Source organism: Malus domestica, chromosome 04, assembly GCF_042453785.1.
Source record: "Malus domestica chromosome 04, GDT2T_hap1".
In the NCBI taxonomy this organism is placed as follows: domain Eukaryota; kingdom Viridiplantae; phylum Streptophyta; class Magnoliopsida; order Rosales; family Rosaceae; genus Malus; species Malus domestica.
The window spans coordinates 13,052,504-13,066,105 of record NC_091664.1 but is presented as its reverse complement, the minus strand read 5'-3'; positions in this window follow the sequence as shown (position 1 = coordinate 13,066,105).

The following is a 13,602-nucleotide window of genomic DNA, read 5'->3' as shown; positions in this document are numbered from 1 at the left end:
ATAAAGAAGGACGAGAGGTAAGAGTTTTAGTCGAGTCTCCTTAACTATGTTGGTTCACTGAACACCAAAGAAAGTTTGTGAATTCTTTTCTAATTGATTCTAAATGGCTTAGACTCTGTGGTGGGATTGGTTGGAACTTTTGAAAAGATGTTCTAGTTTTTAAAATTTGCTATGGATTGCAACTTGAAGGTGAAATTTTTGTTAGTTAATTTTAGCTAGTTGTCTAGTTTGTTAAGTTTTTATTTTTGCTTGAGTCTTATTTTGCTTGAGGACAAGCAAAAAGCTAAGTTTGGGGGTATTTTGATGAGTATATTTTATATTATTTATTTTACCATAATCTTAGTATATTTTGGTTAATATTTTGGAAGAATTTTGATACTTTGAATTGTATTTTTAATATAGGACTTCCGACTTCCTCTGGAGAAAAACAGAACCAAACGGATGAATTTTGGAGTAATTCTAGTTGGAGGACGTTCGTGAGTCACTTAGCTTGATTGTATCAAAATTTGGAATTTTTTCACCAAGCGGTTATTTTCTGGCGATGGAATAAAGAAGCAGTGTGCAGTGCTGGAAAATGACGTTTTTGGGCTTAAATTGCGTTTTTGGAGCCCAAGCTGACCTCGGATGGGTTTGTGGCCTTCTGGAGAAGTGTTCAGAATATTCCAAACATTAAATCCAGCTATATTGGGCCAGTTTTGGAGCAGCTTATGGGTCCAAAACGTGGCTGTTCAGATTTTAGGCGAATTTTACCATTTATGGGGGATTAAGGTTATGTTTTTTTATGGGGGATTAGGGTTTGTGTGGTGGTTTAGCAAATATATTGCTTGGCCATCTACAGTTTTTGGGACACTTTATTTTATGCAATTTTGGAGACAGAGAGAATTGCTAGGGTTTTGGAGATTTTCTACTTGAAGGTGTTTTCAATCCTTTTCTTAATAATGTTTTTTTTATGATTTCAATTATGAATATGCGTAACTAATTTCTTTTGCTAGGGCGAAGCCTTGAGCCTTAGCATGAATATGTGATTTTTATTTAATTGCTTATGATTGATTGCATGCATATTGAATTGTTAATCACCGGGATAAAAACTATCTAATTGTCTTAATGCCTGATCACCATTAGGATCTTTAGAAAAGTAATTTGATGCAATTTTGGTCGGAAGGTTCCCTGAAATTGACGTTGGCTTCTTGTGATTAATAATTGTAATTTCACTTAGGATGAACACCACGTCTTAAGGATTGCATGGTTTTTCAAAGGGTTTTCATAAAGCATAATGAGTCTTTCATGTTCAGATTTGATCCGAACGTCCGGACGGGTTGCATGTTAGATATACGTTCTATGTTGGAGGTTCCAAGTAGAATATGAATTAGGAAAATCTACCCTTCAAAGTGGCATGTGTAGATCATAAGTAATTGGTAAAAGTTCATAGAATTGCTAGGTGATGGTGGAACCCTGGTGCTTTCTTAATTTGATTCTCCCAAAACTGTTTTCTTTTCTCTCTAGCTCTAATATTGCAGATTGTTTATTTTAATTCATTAATTTCGTTTTTATTTTAATTAGATTATAAAATCAATCACCTAAACTTCTATTTTACAATAATTAATTGGAATCTGGTTTGTTTCGGATTATTTAATAATCCCTGTGGAAAACGACCTTGCGAGATCTGTTTATACTACAATAACCTTGTGATTCTTGCAAGTATTATAGGAGTTTTTATCGCATTCACATGAGTAGTAAAATCCCTATCAGATAGTCCTATTCTAGGCTAGGTAAGGATAATTGATGTGAAATATTCTAACACTCAAATTAAAACCCTATGATTGTAGTATATGTAAGTAGGGATCGTTTTAAGCCGGGGATTAGAAGGGCTGCTAATCTACACAAATTAAACTTTAAAACACAAAACTAGACTCAAAAACACAAAACTAGACACTTAAGACTTAAAACTGACTCAAACTACTCAAAACAGCACAACTAAGTGAAATTAACTTAAAACAGACTCTAAGGAGTTATTTGGACGAATTTAAGACTATGAAGACTCAAAACACTAAATTGAATAGATTTAGACACTTTTCTAACTAATCTAACACACTTAATTAAAGGGGGTATAGATTTGGACGAAATTAATTAAACTAAACAAATTGCAAAACAAAGTAAACTAGATATGAAATTGGGTGATTTGAATGGTAAAAACTTAGCCAAAGGATCCTTCTCCACACATGAACATATGCAACATAAATCGATTTCCAGTATTGTTTCCTTAAACCATGAATGACAATGCCCCAAATTAATTGTGAATGCACTAATTAACTTTCAGATTTCCCTAAATTCATTGAATTGAATGGACAACGCATCGCAACCAAATTATTCTTCTCAAGTTCCCTATATGAATAGCGTGATAAAGATACATATCAAAGATCATTAAGTTCTATGAAAATCATAAGCATTGACAAGACATTCATAACTATGAATTGCATGATACTCTTGCCCAGAATTTACTTAACACGATTGTGACTAGCAATCTCCACTACTTTTAATTATAAGTTCATAATGATTAGGTGAAATTCCCTTACAATTTAGCATCAAATTCATGCATGCAAACTAAGTATGCATCCTTAATCAACACACAAGAATAAGTTCTCAATCAAACAGATAAGTAAATCACATTCATGTTTTACGAAACAATAACTGAAAGTAATCAATTCATATAAAACATATGTCCATGGCTTCGAATTCACCTCTAACTAAAAAGGAATTAGTTCCACATGTTCATAACAATTGAAAAGCAACAAAAAATAAACTTGGAAACGAAACGAGGGAAGAAAGAACTCTTAGAACTCCAATGGAAGCCACGATAAAGCTCATTCTTCTCCAAAGTTGTGGCAAAGGGTGTTAATTGGTGTTTTTGTGGCTGAAAGGGGGTGTAGAATTATATGGGGTGTGGTGGTTGAAATTATGGTTGAAAACATATATTTATAGGCTAGGGTTTGGTCAAATTTCTGGAGGAAAAGGCTTAGGGTTTTCGCACAAGGCTTGGCCCAATCCAAAGGGTGAAATAACTAGGGTTTCTAGCAGATTTTTAGGGTTTCTAGAAGGGTTTGGGGCGCCACCTTTCTAGGGCTTCTAGAAAGGTGGGTGCGGCACATGTATAAGAGAAGATATATGCCTTCTAGAAGGGTTTTAGGTCCCCTTACAGCTGATTACTCATCTTCCAAGTCTTGAATTAATTTCTCCATCTCTTTAGCACATTCCTTGCTTCATTTGATCTTCAAAAGCGTCCATTCCTTGTGCACCACATGCATGCAATCCATTCCAGCCCAAAATTGCTTTAAAATGCTTCAAAATGCATTTTCTTGCCAACTTTGCCAATTAAACCTACAAACAAACGAAAATAGCTTAAATAACTATAATAAACACAAACTAACTATGAAAATACAAGAAAACAAGCTAACTAAGTCGCATAAATATGCTCCTATCAATAATGTGGCTAACAAAGAAAATAGGCTAATGAAGGCTCAAAGGGGTTAAACCTACAATACATATGCAAGGGATTAAGGCTTTTTGGCTTTGGTGGTAACTAAGCAACTTCATCTTGTTATATGTTATGCACTCAATTTAAAGCTTTGAATGAAGCTGGCATGAGTTCTAGTATTTGGAACTGTAATGATGAAAACGCATTCTAAGTAGCAACCAAGCAAAGAATTAACAAGATCATGCAACGACTTTAGAAAACAAGAATTCACAGATTAATAACTCTCCAAACGAAGTTTAGGCTTAAGTCTCTCAGGGTTGTAGCGTTAATTTGAGTTCCTTCCTTCAAGCATGTTACAAAAACTGATTTTTTTTCTTTGTGATTACATGTGAATTCGTTAATGACAACTACAACCAAGTATAAACCAAATAGCATATCAAACTTCCACCCATGTTTGTAATTTTCTTTAACAGTCATGCAATTAAAAACCAAATCCTCATCATTGTGTTGGAAGGTACCCTTAGACACAAATACACAAAAACGACTCTTTTTGGATTTTTTCAAAACTTTTTCTAATTATTATTTTCAAATTTTCGTATTTTTCTTTCAAAACACATTAAAACACTTCAAAACACAATAAAAACACTTAAAAATAGTGAAATACAACTCTAGTGGTGCTGGGTGGTAAAATCTCACGAAAATCAATGAAAAACACTCATTTTACCCCCCCCACACTTAAACCAAACATTGTCCTCAATGTTTCAAACATAGACTAACATGCAAGCAAGCAAACAAGACAACTAACAATCACGATAATAATGGCAAAGTAAAAGCAATAAAGAGTAGAGTTTAAGAATGCAAATCTGGTTATGGAGCCGAAGATTCCTAGGTCTTCTTTATTTGAACGCATGGGTTGCCTCCCAAGAAGCGCTTGCTTTAACGTCTTCCGGCCGGACAATACCTCCTCTAAAGCTTCATTGGAGCCCACGGCATGGAGGGGTACATCCTCCACGACATGCTCCTCAAAACTTCCATGCATTGGACCTATGAACAGAAGGGGATAATAATCTTTCCTGATTGTGGCGTTGAGCTTCCTAGAGTCAATGCAAACTCTCCCACCAACTTGAATTCGATTGGGCACCTGAGCAAAAGATGGTAACAACCTATTAGTTGAAATGGGAATTGGAATTGGAATAGGTGGCTCACCCATATACTACGACGAAGGCTCAAAAGTAGCAGCACTGTTATCAAATTCACTAGGGATGCTCTCGGCCAGATTGGGTATTTTTTGGGTAGTGGCGTGTTCCTTGTGCTCCACTCCAATTCCTTCTTCGATTGTGGTTCTATATACATCCTTCTTGATTGGTGAGGCTACACGTTCCTGCCCTAAATTTTTAATCACATCTATGGAAAAACAAGAACAAACATCATTAGGATTCTTAACAGAGTCAGAAACATTGAATTTAATCATATCGCCACCAAACTCCATCGTTAACGCTCCCTTGGCCACATCAATCTTGGTTTGGGCTGTTTTCATGAAAGGTCGTCCAAGTAAGATTGGCAATGGTAGAGAGTAGGCTGAATCTTCCATCTCAAGCACATAGAAATCGACTGGAAAGATCAAATGGTTAACCTGCACCAAAAGATCTTCCAAAACTCCTTTCGGATATGCATTAGAAGGATCAGCTAATTGAATAATAACTCCATCATTTTCAAGCTCTCCTAGATTCATAGATGCATAAACAGAATATGGCATGACATTAATAGAGGCACCTAAGTCTAGCATAGCATGTTCAAACCTTGTATTACCAATTACACAAGGGATAGTGAAGCTACCTGGATCTTTGCATTTAGGTGGCAGCTTCCTTTGCAACATTGCAGATACATTTTCATTTACATGTACCACCTCTTTCTCTTGAATTAGTTTCTTTGTTGTACAAAGCTTCTTCAAAAACTTAGCATACTTCAGAATTTGCTTTATCGCATCAAGGAGCGGGATATTGACTTGCACCTTCCTGAAGGTTTCTAGAATGTCTTTTTCATTCTCTTCATTCCTAGATTGCATAAACCTGTCAGGGAAAGGTGCATTCGAAGCAATAGAGTTAGAACTACCAGAACTTGGACCTAACTTACCTGTGTTGGATGTTTAAGAAGTTTTAGGAGGCTGCAGCAAAGGTTGCTTTACCCTTGCTGTGGCCTTGTCTTGTTCCTCTTCCTCAAGCTGTAGCTTTTCGTCCTTCTTTTGGCTTAATTTGGACGTTTGTGGGTCGGTTCCAACTTCCTTGCCGCTTTTTAACGTGATGGCCTTGTGATGCGAAAATATATAAGCACACAAATTAAACCCTCTTTTTGACAATTGTAGTATAGATGTAAGTAGGGTATCGTTCTAAACCGGGGATTAGGAGGGATTGCTAAATCACTTGAAAACTAATTTAAAAACATAAAAACAAAGTTAAAAATGTAAACAAAAGATTTTAAAACAAGAAAGTAAAAGGCGGATTTGAGTTTGGTGATGTTGAAAGTAAAAACGAATAAACTAAAAACTTAAATAGATTTTAAACAAATTTGGGTTGAATGGATAATGGAAGGCTAGCTAAGGGGTTCTTCTCCACACATGTCTTGCTTGCATACAAAATGATTTCCAATTGCATTTCAATAACTTATTAATTCTCAACGCCCCAAATTAACCGTGAATTGCACTAATTAACCCTCAGTTTTTCCACAAGTTATTGGGTTGGATGATTGCATACGACAACCCAAAACATTCCCTACAAGTTCCCTACATGAATTGCATAATAGAGATACAAGCAAGAATCATTAAGTTCTATGAAAAACATAAGCATTGACGAGGCACTCGTTACTATGATTTGCATGAAACTTATGCCAAGGATTTACTTAACACAATCGTGACTAGCGACTTTTACTACTCATGAATATAAGTTCATAACGATTAGGTGAAATTCCCTTATACTCTAGCATCATATTTATGCATGCAAACTAAGTATGCATCCCTAATCAACATACATAAACATGTTATCAATCAAATAGATAAGTAAATCGAATTCATAACTTATGAAACGTAATTAAAAGTAATCAAATCATATTGCAAGCATTAACATGGTTTCGAATCCCCCCCTAGCCAAGGGGGGTTTAGTTCCTCATTATTACAAAACAAAGATAAACAAATTTAAACATTGAAAAACAAAGGAAAGAAAGCACCTAAACGTTCCAACGATCCATGTTGGATAGCAAGTGCGTCTAAGGACTTTTCTCCTTCTCTTTGCCGCAACAACAAGGTTGGAATGATGTTGAAGGGTTGGTTATTTGGAGGAATGGATGGGAAGGGGTTTAGATATGTAGGAGAGGCAAGGAAAGGCTTGGAGAATGGTTAATTTCTGGATGATTTGAATGAGGTTGATGCCATGGTATTTATAGGAAGAGGATGGACTTGTTTAACACAAAATGTTGGTGGAATTGAGTAGGTGAGCATGGCAAAGAGTGGGAATTGTTGGTGGGTTAGGTATTGAGTCATCCACTCACATGTCATGGTGAGCTAAGCATTGCATCATCCACTCACATGTCATGGTGAGTTAAGCATTGCATCATTACTCAAATTTCTGGTGGAGGTGGAAGTAAAAGCCACGGCATTGATGTGTTTTGAGTGAAGTTTTGGCCAATCCTTCTAGAAATTTATCCCTTCTTGCAACTTGTATTTGTTTCACCAGATTTTTAGCATGTTCTTAGCCTCTTTTGTCTTCAAATTCGTCCATCCATCTTGCTCATATCATATGTAATCCATTCCAAGCTCAAAACTGCTCCAAAATGCACCAAAATGCACTTTCTTGCTACCTTAGCCCTTTGGACCTACAAACACACGAAAATGGCTTAAAGTACTAAAATAACTAAGAACTAATAACGTAAATGCAAGAAAACTAGTTAACTAAGTCGCATAAATATGCGTCTATCACCTTGGCGAATTCAAATCCTCCCCTTGGATTCACAATGGTTGAACTAGGCAGTTTGCCTTGTTCTCTAAACTGTCCCATGAACTCCACTACTTGCCTCATTAGCTTCTTCAATTCGTCTACCTCTTTAGCTTTATTTTGCATCTCTTTGGTTTGATTTTGTATTCCTTGCATCAAAGAGGTGAGTGATGCGTAAAATAACTAAACACACAAATTAACCCTCTTGTTGACAATTGTAGTATGGATAAGTAGGGATCGTTCTTAAACCGGGGATTAGGAGGGATTGCTAAAACACTCTAAACTGACTCAAATCTGTAAAACAAGGTTTAAAATACTAAACTAGACTCAAAGAATGCAAAACTAAACTCTAAAACACTAAAACAAACCAAAAGACTCAAAACAGCAAAAAAACACTCAAAACTGCCTAAAAACCACTTTCTGGGCAGTTTTGGGACTCTAACACAACTTGAACGAATTTTGGTTTTCTAATGACCTAAAACACCTAAAAACATATTCTAAGACAAGTTCTAGTTAATATGACTCAAAGAAATAAGATGGGGTTGATTTTGGACGAAAATAAATAAAACAAAGCAAGAACAATGTAAACAGATTTTTAGACAGAATTAAGTAAATTGATGAGTGATAGACTAACTAGAGGGTTCTTCTCCACACATGATACACTTGCATTCAACTTTGATTTCCAATTGCTTCTTTCAATAAACTATGAATCTCAACGCCCTAGGTTAACTGTGATAGCACTTTTTTCACCTTCAAGTTTTCCTAAAGTTAGTGAATTGGATGGGAATGCACATGCAATAACTCAAAACATTCTCTAAAAGTCCCTTACGTGAAAAGCACAATAAAGGTACAATCAAAGATCATTAAGCTTCATGAAAACTATAAGCATTGACGAGGCAATTGTTACTATGAAAAGCATGAAACGTTTGCCAAGAATTCACTTAACACGATCGTTTATAAGCGACCTCCACTACTTGTAAACATAAGGTTGTAACTATTAGGTGAAACTTCCTTATGTTTTAGCTTCAAATTCCTGCATGAAAACTAAGTTGGCCACCTTAATTAACACACAAAAATAAGTCATCAATCAAACGGTTAAGCAAATTGCATTCACAATTCATGAAATAACAATTAGACGTAATCAATTCATCTTGCAAGCATAATCATGGTATCGAATAACCCCCTAGCCAAAAAGGCTTAGTTCCTCATGTTCACAAAACAAAGGAAAACAGATTTATACATTGTAAATATAAGGAAGAGAACACCTAAATATTCCAACGATTCGATGTTGAACAGCTAGAACCTTCAAGTACTTCTTCTTCCTCTCCTTTGCTGCGGCACAAGGGTTGGGGGTGAGTTTTGGGAGTTATGGATGATGTAGAATGATAGGTTTATGGGTTGGATGAATGTAGGGGTCGGCTAGGTATGTTTATGGGCAAAAATTAGGGTGAATGGTGGTAGAATGGTGCGGTTGAGAGTGGAGGCTAGTTTCTGGCGTGAATGGATATTAGATGGATCTTTTGTGGCTTCAAAAAGAGAGTTTTATTTAAAGGATTTCAGGAATTAAAACCCTAGGTTATTTAGGTAATCAGAAATTAAGTCTAAGGCTTCTAGAAATAGGAAACAAAATCAGAAACTTAATGGAAATTAGCTAAAAGGTGTGGCAAGGGTTTGAAATAGATTAGGAAAGTCTTTTAAAGCATAGATTCAGGAAATAACCCTCTCCCTTGCACGGCAAGGGAGAGGAAATACCAAGGGGGTGCGGCAAGGGTTCACATTGTGCAAGGGATGTGTATTTGATGTCCTAGAATGCTTAGGATGCCTTCAAAGTTGATAAAACTTAGGAACATTTAGGAAAGGTCAAACCAAAGTAGGAAACCTTGGCTTAACTTTCCTATTTCAAGTAGGAATCCTTCTTGGAGTAGGAATCCTTGTTCTTCTAGGAATCCTCATGTGATTAGGAATCCATCTTCAATTAGGAATCCTTCGTTGATTAGGAATCCTAATTTCTTCAAGTCTTCAATTCATCCATTCCTTTTGCTCCAAAAGGCTCCAAATTGCATCATTTTGCACACTTCGGCTTTGGAATCTGAAAACACACAAAAGTGACTTTAAACACTAAAATAACTAAAGAAACACAACGTAAATGCACGAGAACAAGCCAATTAAGTCGCATAAATATGCTCCTATCAAATTCCCCCACACTTAGCTTTTGCTAGTCCTCGAGCAAAACAAAGAAATAAAACAAAACAAAACAAATAAAACACAACCTAAACCTTCCAACATTTGCCTCAGGGATTTCCAATGCACATGACATGTTAAAAATCGTTATTCCCCACAGATTTTAGTCATCTTTATACTTAAGCACATACTTAATCATAGTCACCACTTACTAGTTCACAATTAATCAATTAAAACAATGTTTTTGATGTAGTAACATGCCTTAGAGAATTTGCTCAGTTCCTTACAAGATATGCACTCAATTTTCACTCAGATTTTCTAACTACACACCCTATACTAGTTATATGTGAGAAGATTGATGTAGATATGAAAACGAACGCTCACATATATGTATCACAAAGAAAGCAATTTCTGGAGTTAATAAGCATGTTTAGATATGATCTCATGAATGGAATGCTACTACTTAGATGCGAGAACCAGTGACACCATATGCTCATACCAAATTCAAACTCCACAAATTGAAACACATAACACTCAAGATTGAAGTCAAGGTTTGTAATGGGGCTTGGGGTATTGGTTAACAAATGAAGGATAGGGATAACAAACGTTCTTAAAGCAATAGCAAGCAAAGTAATGAAATCTAGACTTAGAATTCACTTTAAAATGCAGAAATCACTTTTAGACATAAAGGGAAGATTTAAACAACTCTTAGGGTCAAATTCAACTTTTTGGACCCTTCCTTCAACAAACAATACTTTAGAACTCTTTTTCACATCTTTTCAACTCTTTTTTTTTTTTTTTTTCTTCATACTTTTTCACACATTTTTCTTTTCTATCCATGCCTATGGCACACTAACTCACATGAGAAACACTTCCCCCACACTTGTTTTCTTCCATACATTAATCAAAAGGAATTCAATTTGAATCATGCTTTACTATGCTTCAAGAACAAGGGTATGGATGGTCCTAATCTAGGCTAGGTGAGGATAACGTGGGTTAACAAAGAATGTAGGCTAACAAGGCTCGAAGGGGTTAAACTTAAACATAAAATGATATGGGATACACGGCAGTTTGGCTTTGGTGGTGGTAACTACACAACTTCATCTTGAATATGTGTTATGCAAATCAATAACATGCTTTGAATGAAATGGGCATGAGTTCTAGCATTTGGAACTAAATGATGAAACGCCTTCTAAGTAATAACCAAGCAAAGAATAATGAGATCATGCAACGACTTTAGAAAACAATAATGCACAGATTTTAACTCTCCAAATAAACGTTTAGGCTCAAGTCTCACAAGGTTGTAGCGTTTGTTTGAGTTCCTTCCTTTAAGCATGTTACAAAAACTAATTTTTTCTTTATGATTACATGTGAATTCATAAGTTATAACCACAACCAAGCATAAACAAAGAGTAAATCAAACTTCATCCATGTTAATCACTCTCTTTAACAGCCATGCAATTACAAATCAAATCCTCATCATTGTGTTGGAAGGTACCCTAATTCCTAAACAAACACACAAAAACAAATAAAAAACAACTCTTTTTGGTTTTTTCAAAACAATTTTTCAATTTTTTCTGGGATTTTCGGATTTTTAGAACAACACATACTAAAACACACCAAAACAGCCTAAAAACACTTAAAAACAGCAAGGAACAACACTTGAAGTTATGGGTGATAAAATCCCACGAATTTGCATAAAAAACACTTAGTTACCCCCCCCCACACTTAAATCAAACATTGTCCTCAATGTTCCAAGCATAAAATCACACCAAACAAAATTAAACACACAAACAGCAACTAAACAAGTAAACTGGGCAGATTAGAAAGAATCAACAAAGAGAAGGGTTTTAGGAATGCAAATCTGGAATTGGAGTGATTCCTAAGTCTTCTCTTTGTTGAATGCATGGGTTGCCTCCCACGTAGCGCTTTCTTTAACGTCGTACAGCCGGACGGAGAACATCTTTACTCCTCCTTGGAACCCACGGCATGCAGTGGGATCTCCTCCCCAACATGCTCTACAAAGTTCTCGTAGTACGGCTTTAATCGATGTCCATTCACCTTGAATTCTTGCCCGGTTCTCAAGCTCTTAATTTGGACTGCACCATGCACAAAAAGATTAGTAACAACAAACGGGCCAACCCACTTGGAACGTAACTTACCAGGGAATAGACAAAGACAGGAGTTGAGCAACAACACTTTCTGCCCAAGTGTGAAAGTCTTGCCTCGAAGCATCTTATCATGGAATGCCGTGGTCTTCTCTTTGTAAATTCTAGCATTCTCATAAGCTTCATGCCTTATCTCATCAAGTTCACTCAATTGAAGCTTTCGATGAATTCTGGCTTGGTCCACATTCAAATTGAAGGTCTTGATGGCCCAATGAGCTCTATGTTCTAATTCCACGGGAAGATGGCAAGGCTTGCCATACACAAGCCGAAAAGGAGACATACCAATGGGAGTTTTGTAAGCCGTTCGATACGCCCATAGTGCATCATCCAACCGTAAGCTCCAATCTTTTCTATTTGGCCAAACGGTCTTCTTCAAAATCTGTTTGATCTCACGATTAGACACCTCGGCTTGGCCATTGTCACTCCCCTTCTTGTCCTTGATTTCGATGTTAAACTTTTGAAGTAGAAGCATCCAACGAATGAGTCTAGGTTTAGCTTCTTTCTTGGTGAACAAGTACTTCAAGGCTGCATGGTCAGTGAAAACAATGACTTTAGTGCTAATTAAATATGATCTAAACTTATCTAATGCAAAGACAACAGCCAAAAGCTCTTTCTCAGTTGTGGAATAATTTAATTGTGCATCATTTAAGGTACGAGAAGCATAATAAATAACATGTGGCAGCTTGTTTTTCCGTTGGCCCAAAACAGCTCCAAGTGCATAATCCGATGCATCACAAATTAGTTCAAAGGGAATGGACCAATCCGGTGGAGTGATAATTGGTGCCGTGGTGAGGAGGTCCTTGAGATGGTTGAATGCTTGCTCACACGCCTCATTGAACTCAAAAGGAACTTCCTTTTGTAGGAGACAGAATAGAGGCTGTGCAATCTTGGAAAAGTCCTTGATAAATCGTCGGTAGAATCCTGCATGACCAAGAAAAGAACGAACCTCTCTCACCGAAGTAAGAGAGGGTAAGTAGCGTACAAGATCTATTTTAGACTTATCAACCTCAATTCCTTGTTCAGAGATTATATGACCCAAAACAATACCTTGTTTAACCATAAAATGGCATTTCTCCCAATTTAACACAAGGTTTGTTTCAACACAACGTTTCAAGATTAAAGTGAGATTATCCAAGCAATTATCGAATGAATTACCAAACACACTAAAATCATCCATGAATATCTCAATAATCCTCTCAACATAATCAGAAAAGATGCTAACCATACACCTTTGAAACGTGGCAGGAGCATTGCACAAACCAAATGGCATGCGTCGATATGCAAACGTTCCAAAGGGACAAGTAAAAGTGATATTTTCTTGATCATCCGGGGCAATAACAATTTGATTATAACCGGAGTATCCATCAAGAAAGCAATAAAAGGAATGACCCGCTAACCTTTCGAGCATTTGATCTAGGAATGGCAATGGGAAGTGATCCTTCCTTGTAGTGGCGTTTAGCTTCCTATAATCAATGCACACTCGCCAACCGGTTTGAATTCGGGTGGGCATAAGCTCATTCTCCGCATTCTCTACAACCGTCACTCCAGATTTCTTAGGCACACATTGGATAGGTGAAACCCAACGGCTATCGGAGATGGGATAAATCACACCACAATCAAGGAGCTTGATTATCTCTTTTTTCACAACTTCCATCATTGGAGGGTTAAGACGGCGTTGAGCCTCTCTAGTTGGTTTGGCCCCCTCCTCAAGAAATATGTGATGCATACATGTTGTAGGACTTATACCTTTGATATCGGCCAAGGTCCATCCTAGGGCAGATTTGAACTCCTTCAACAC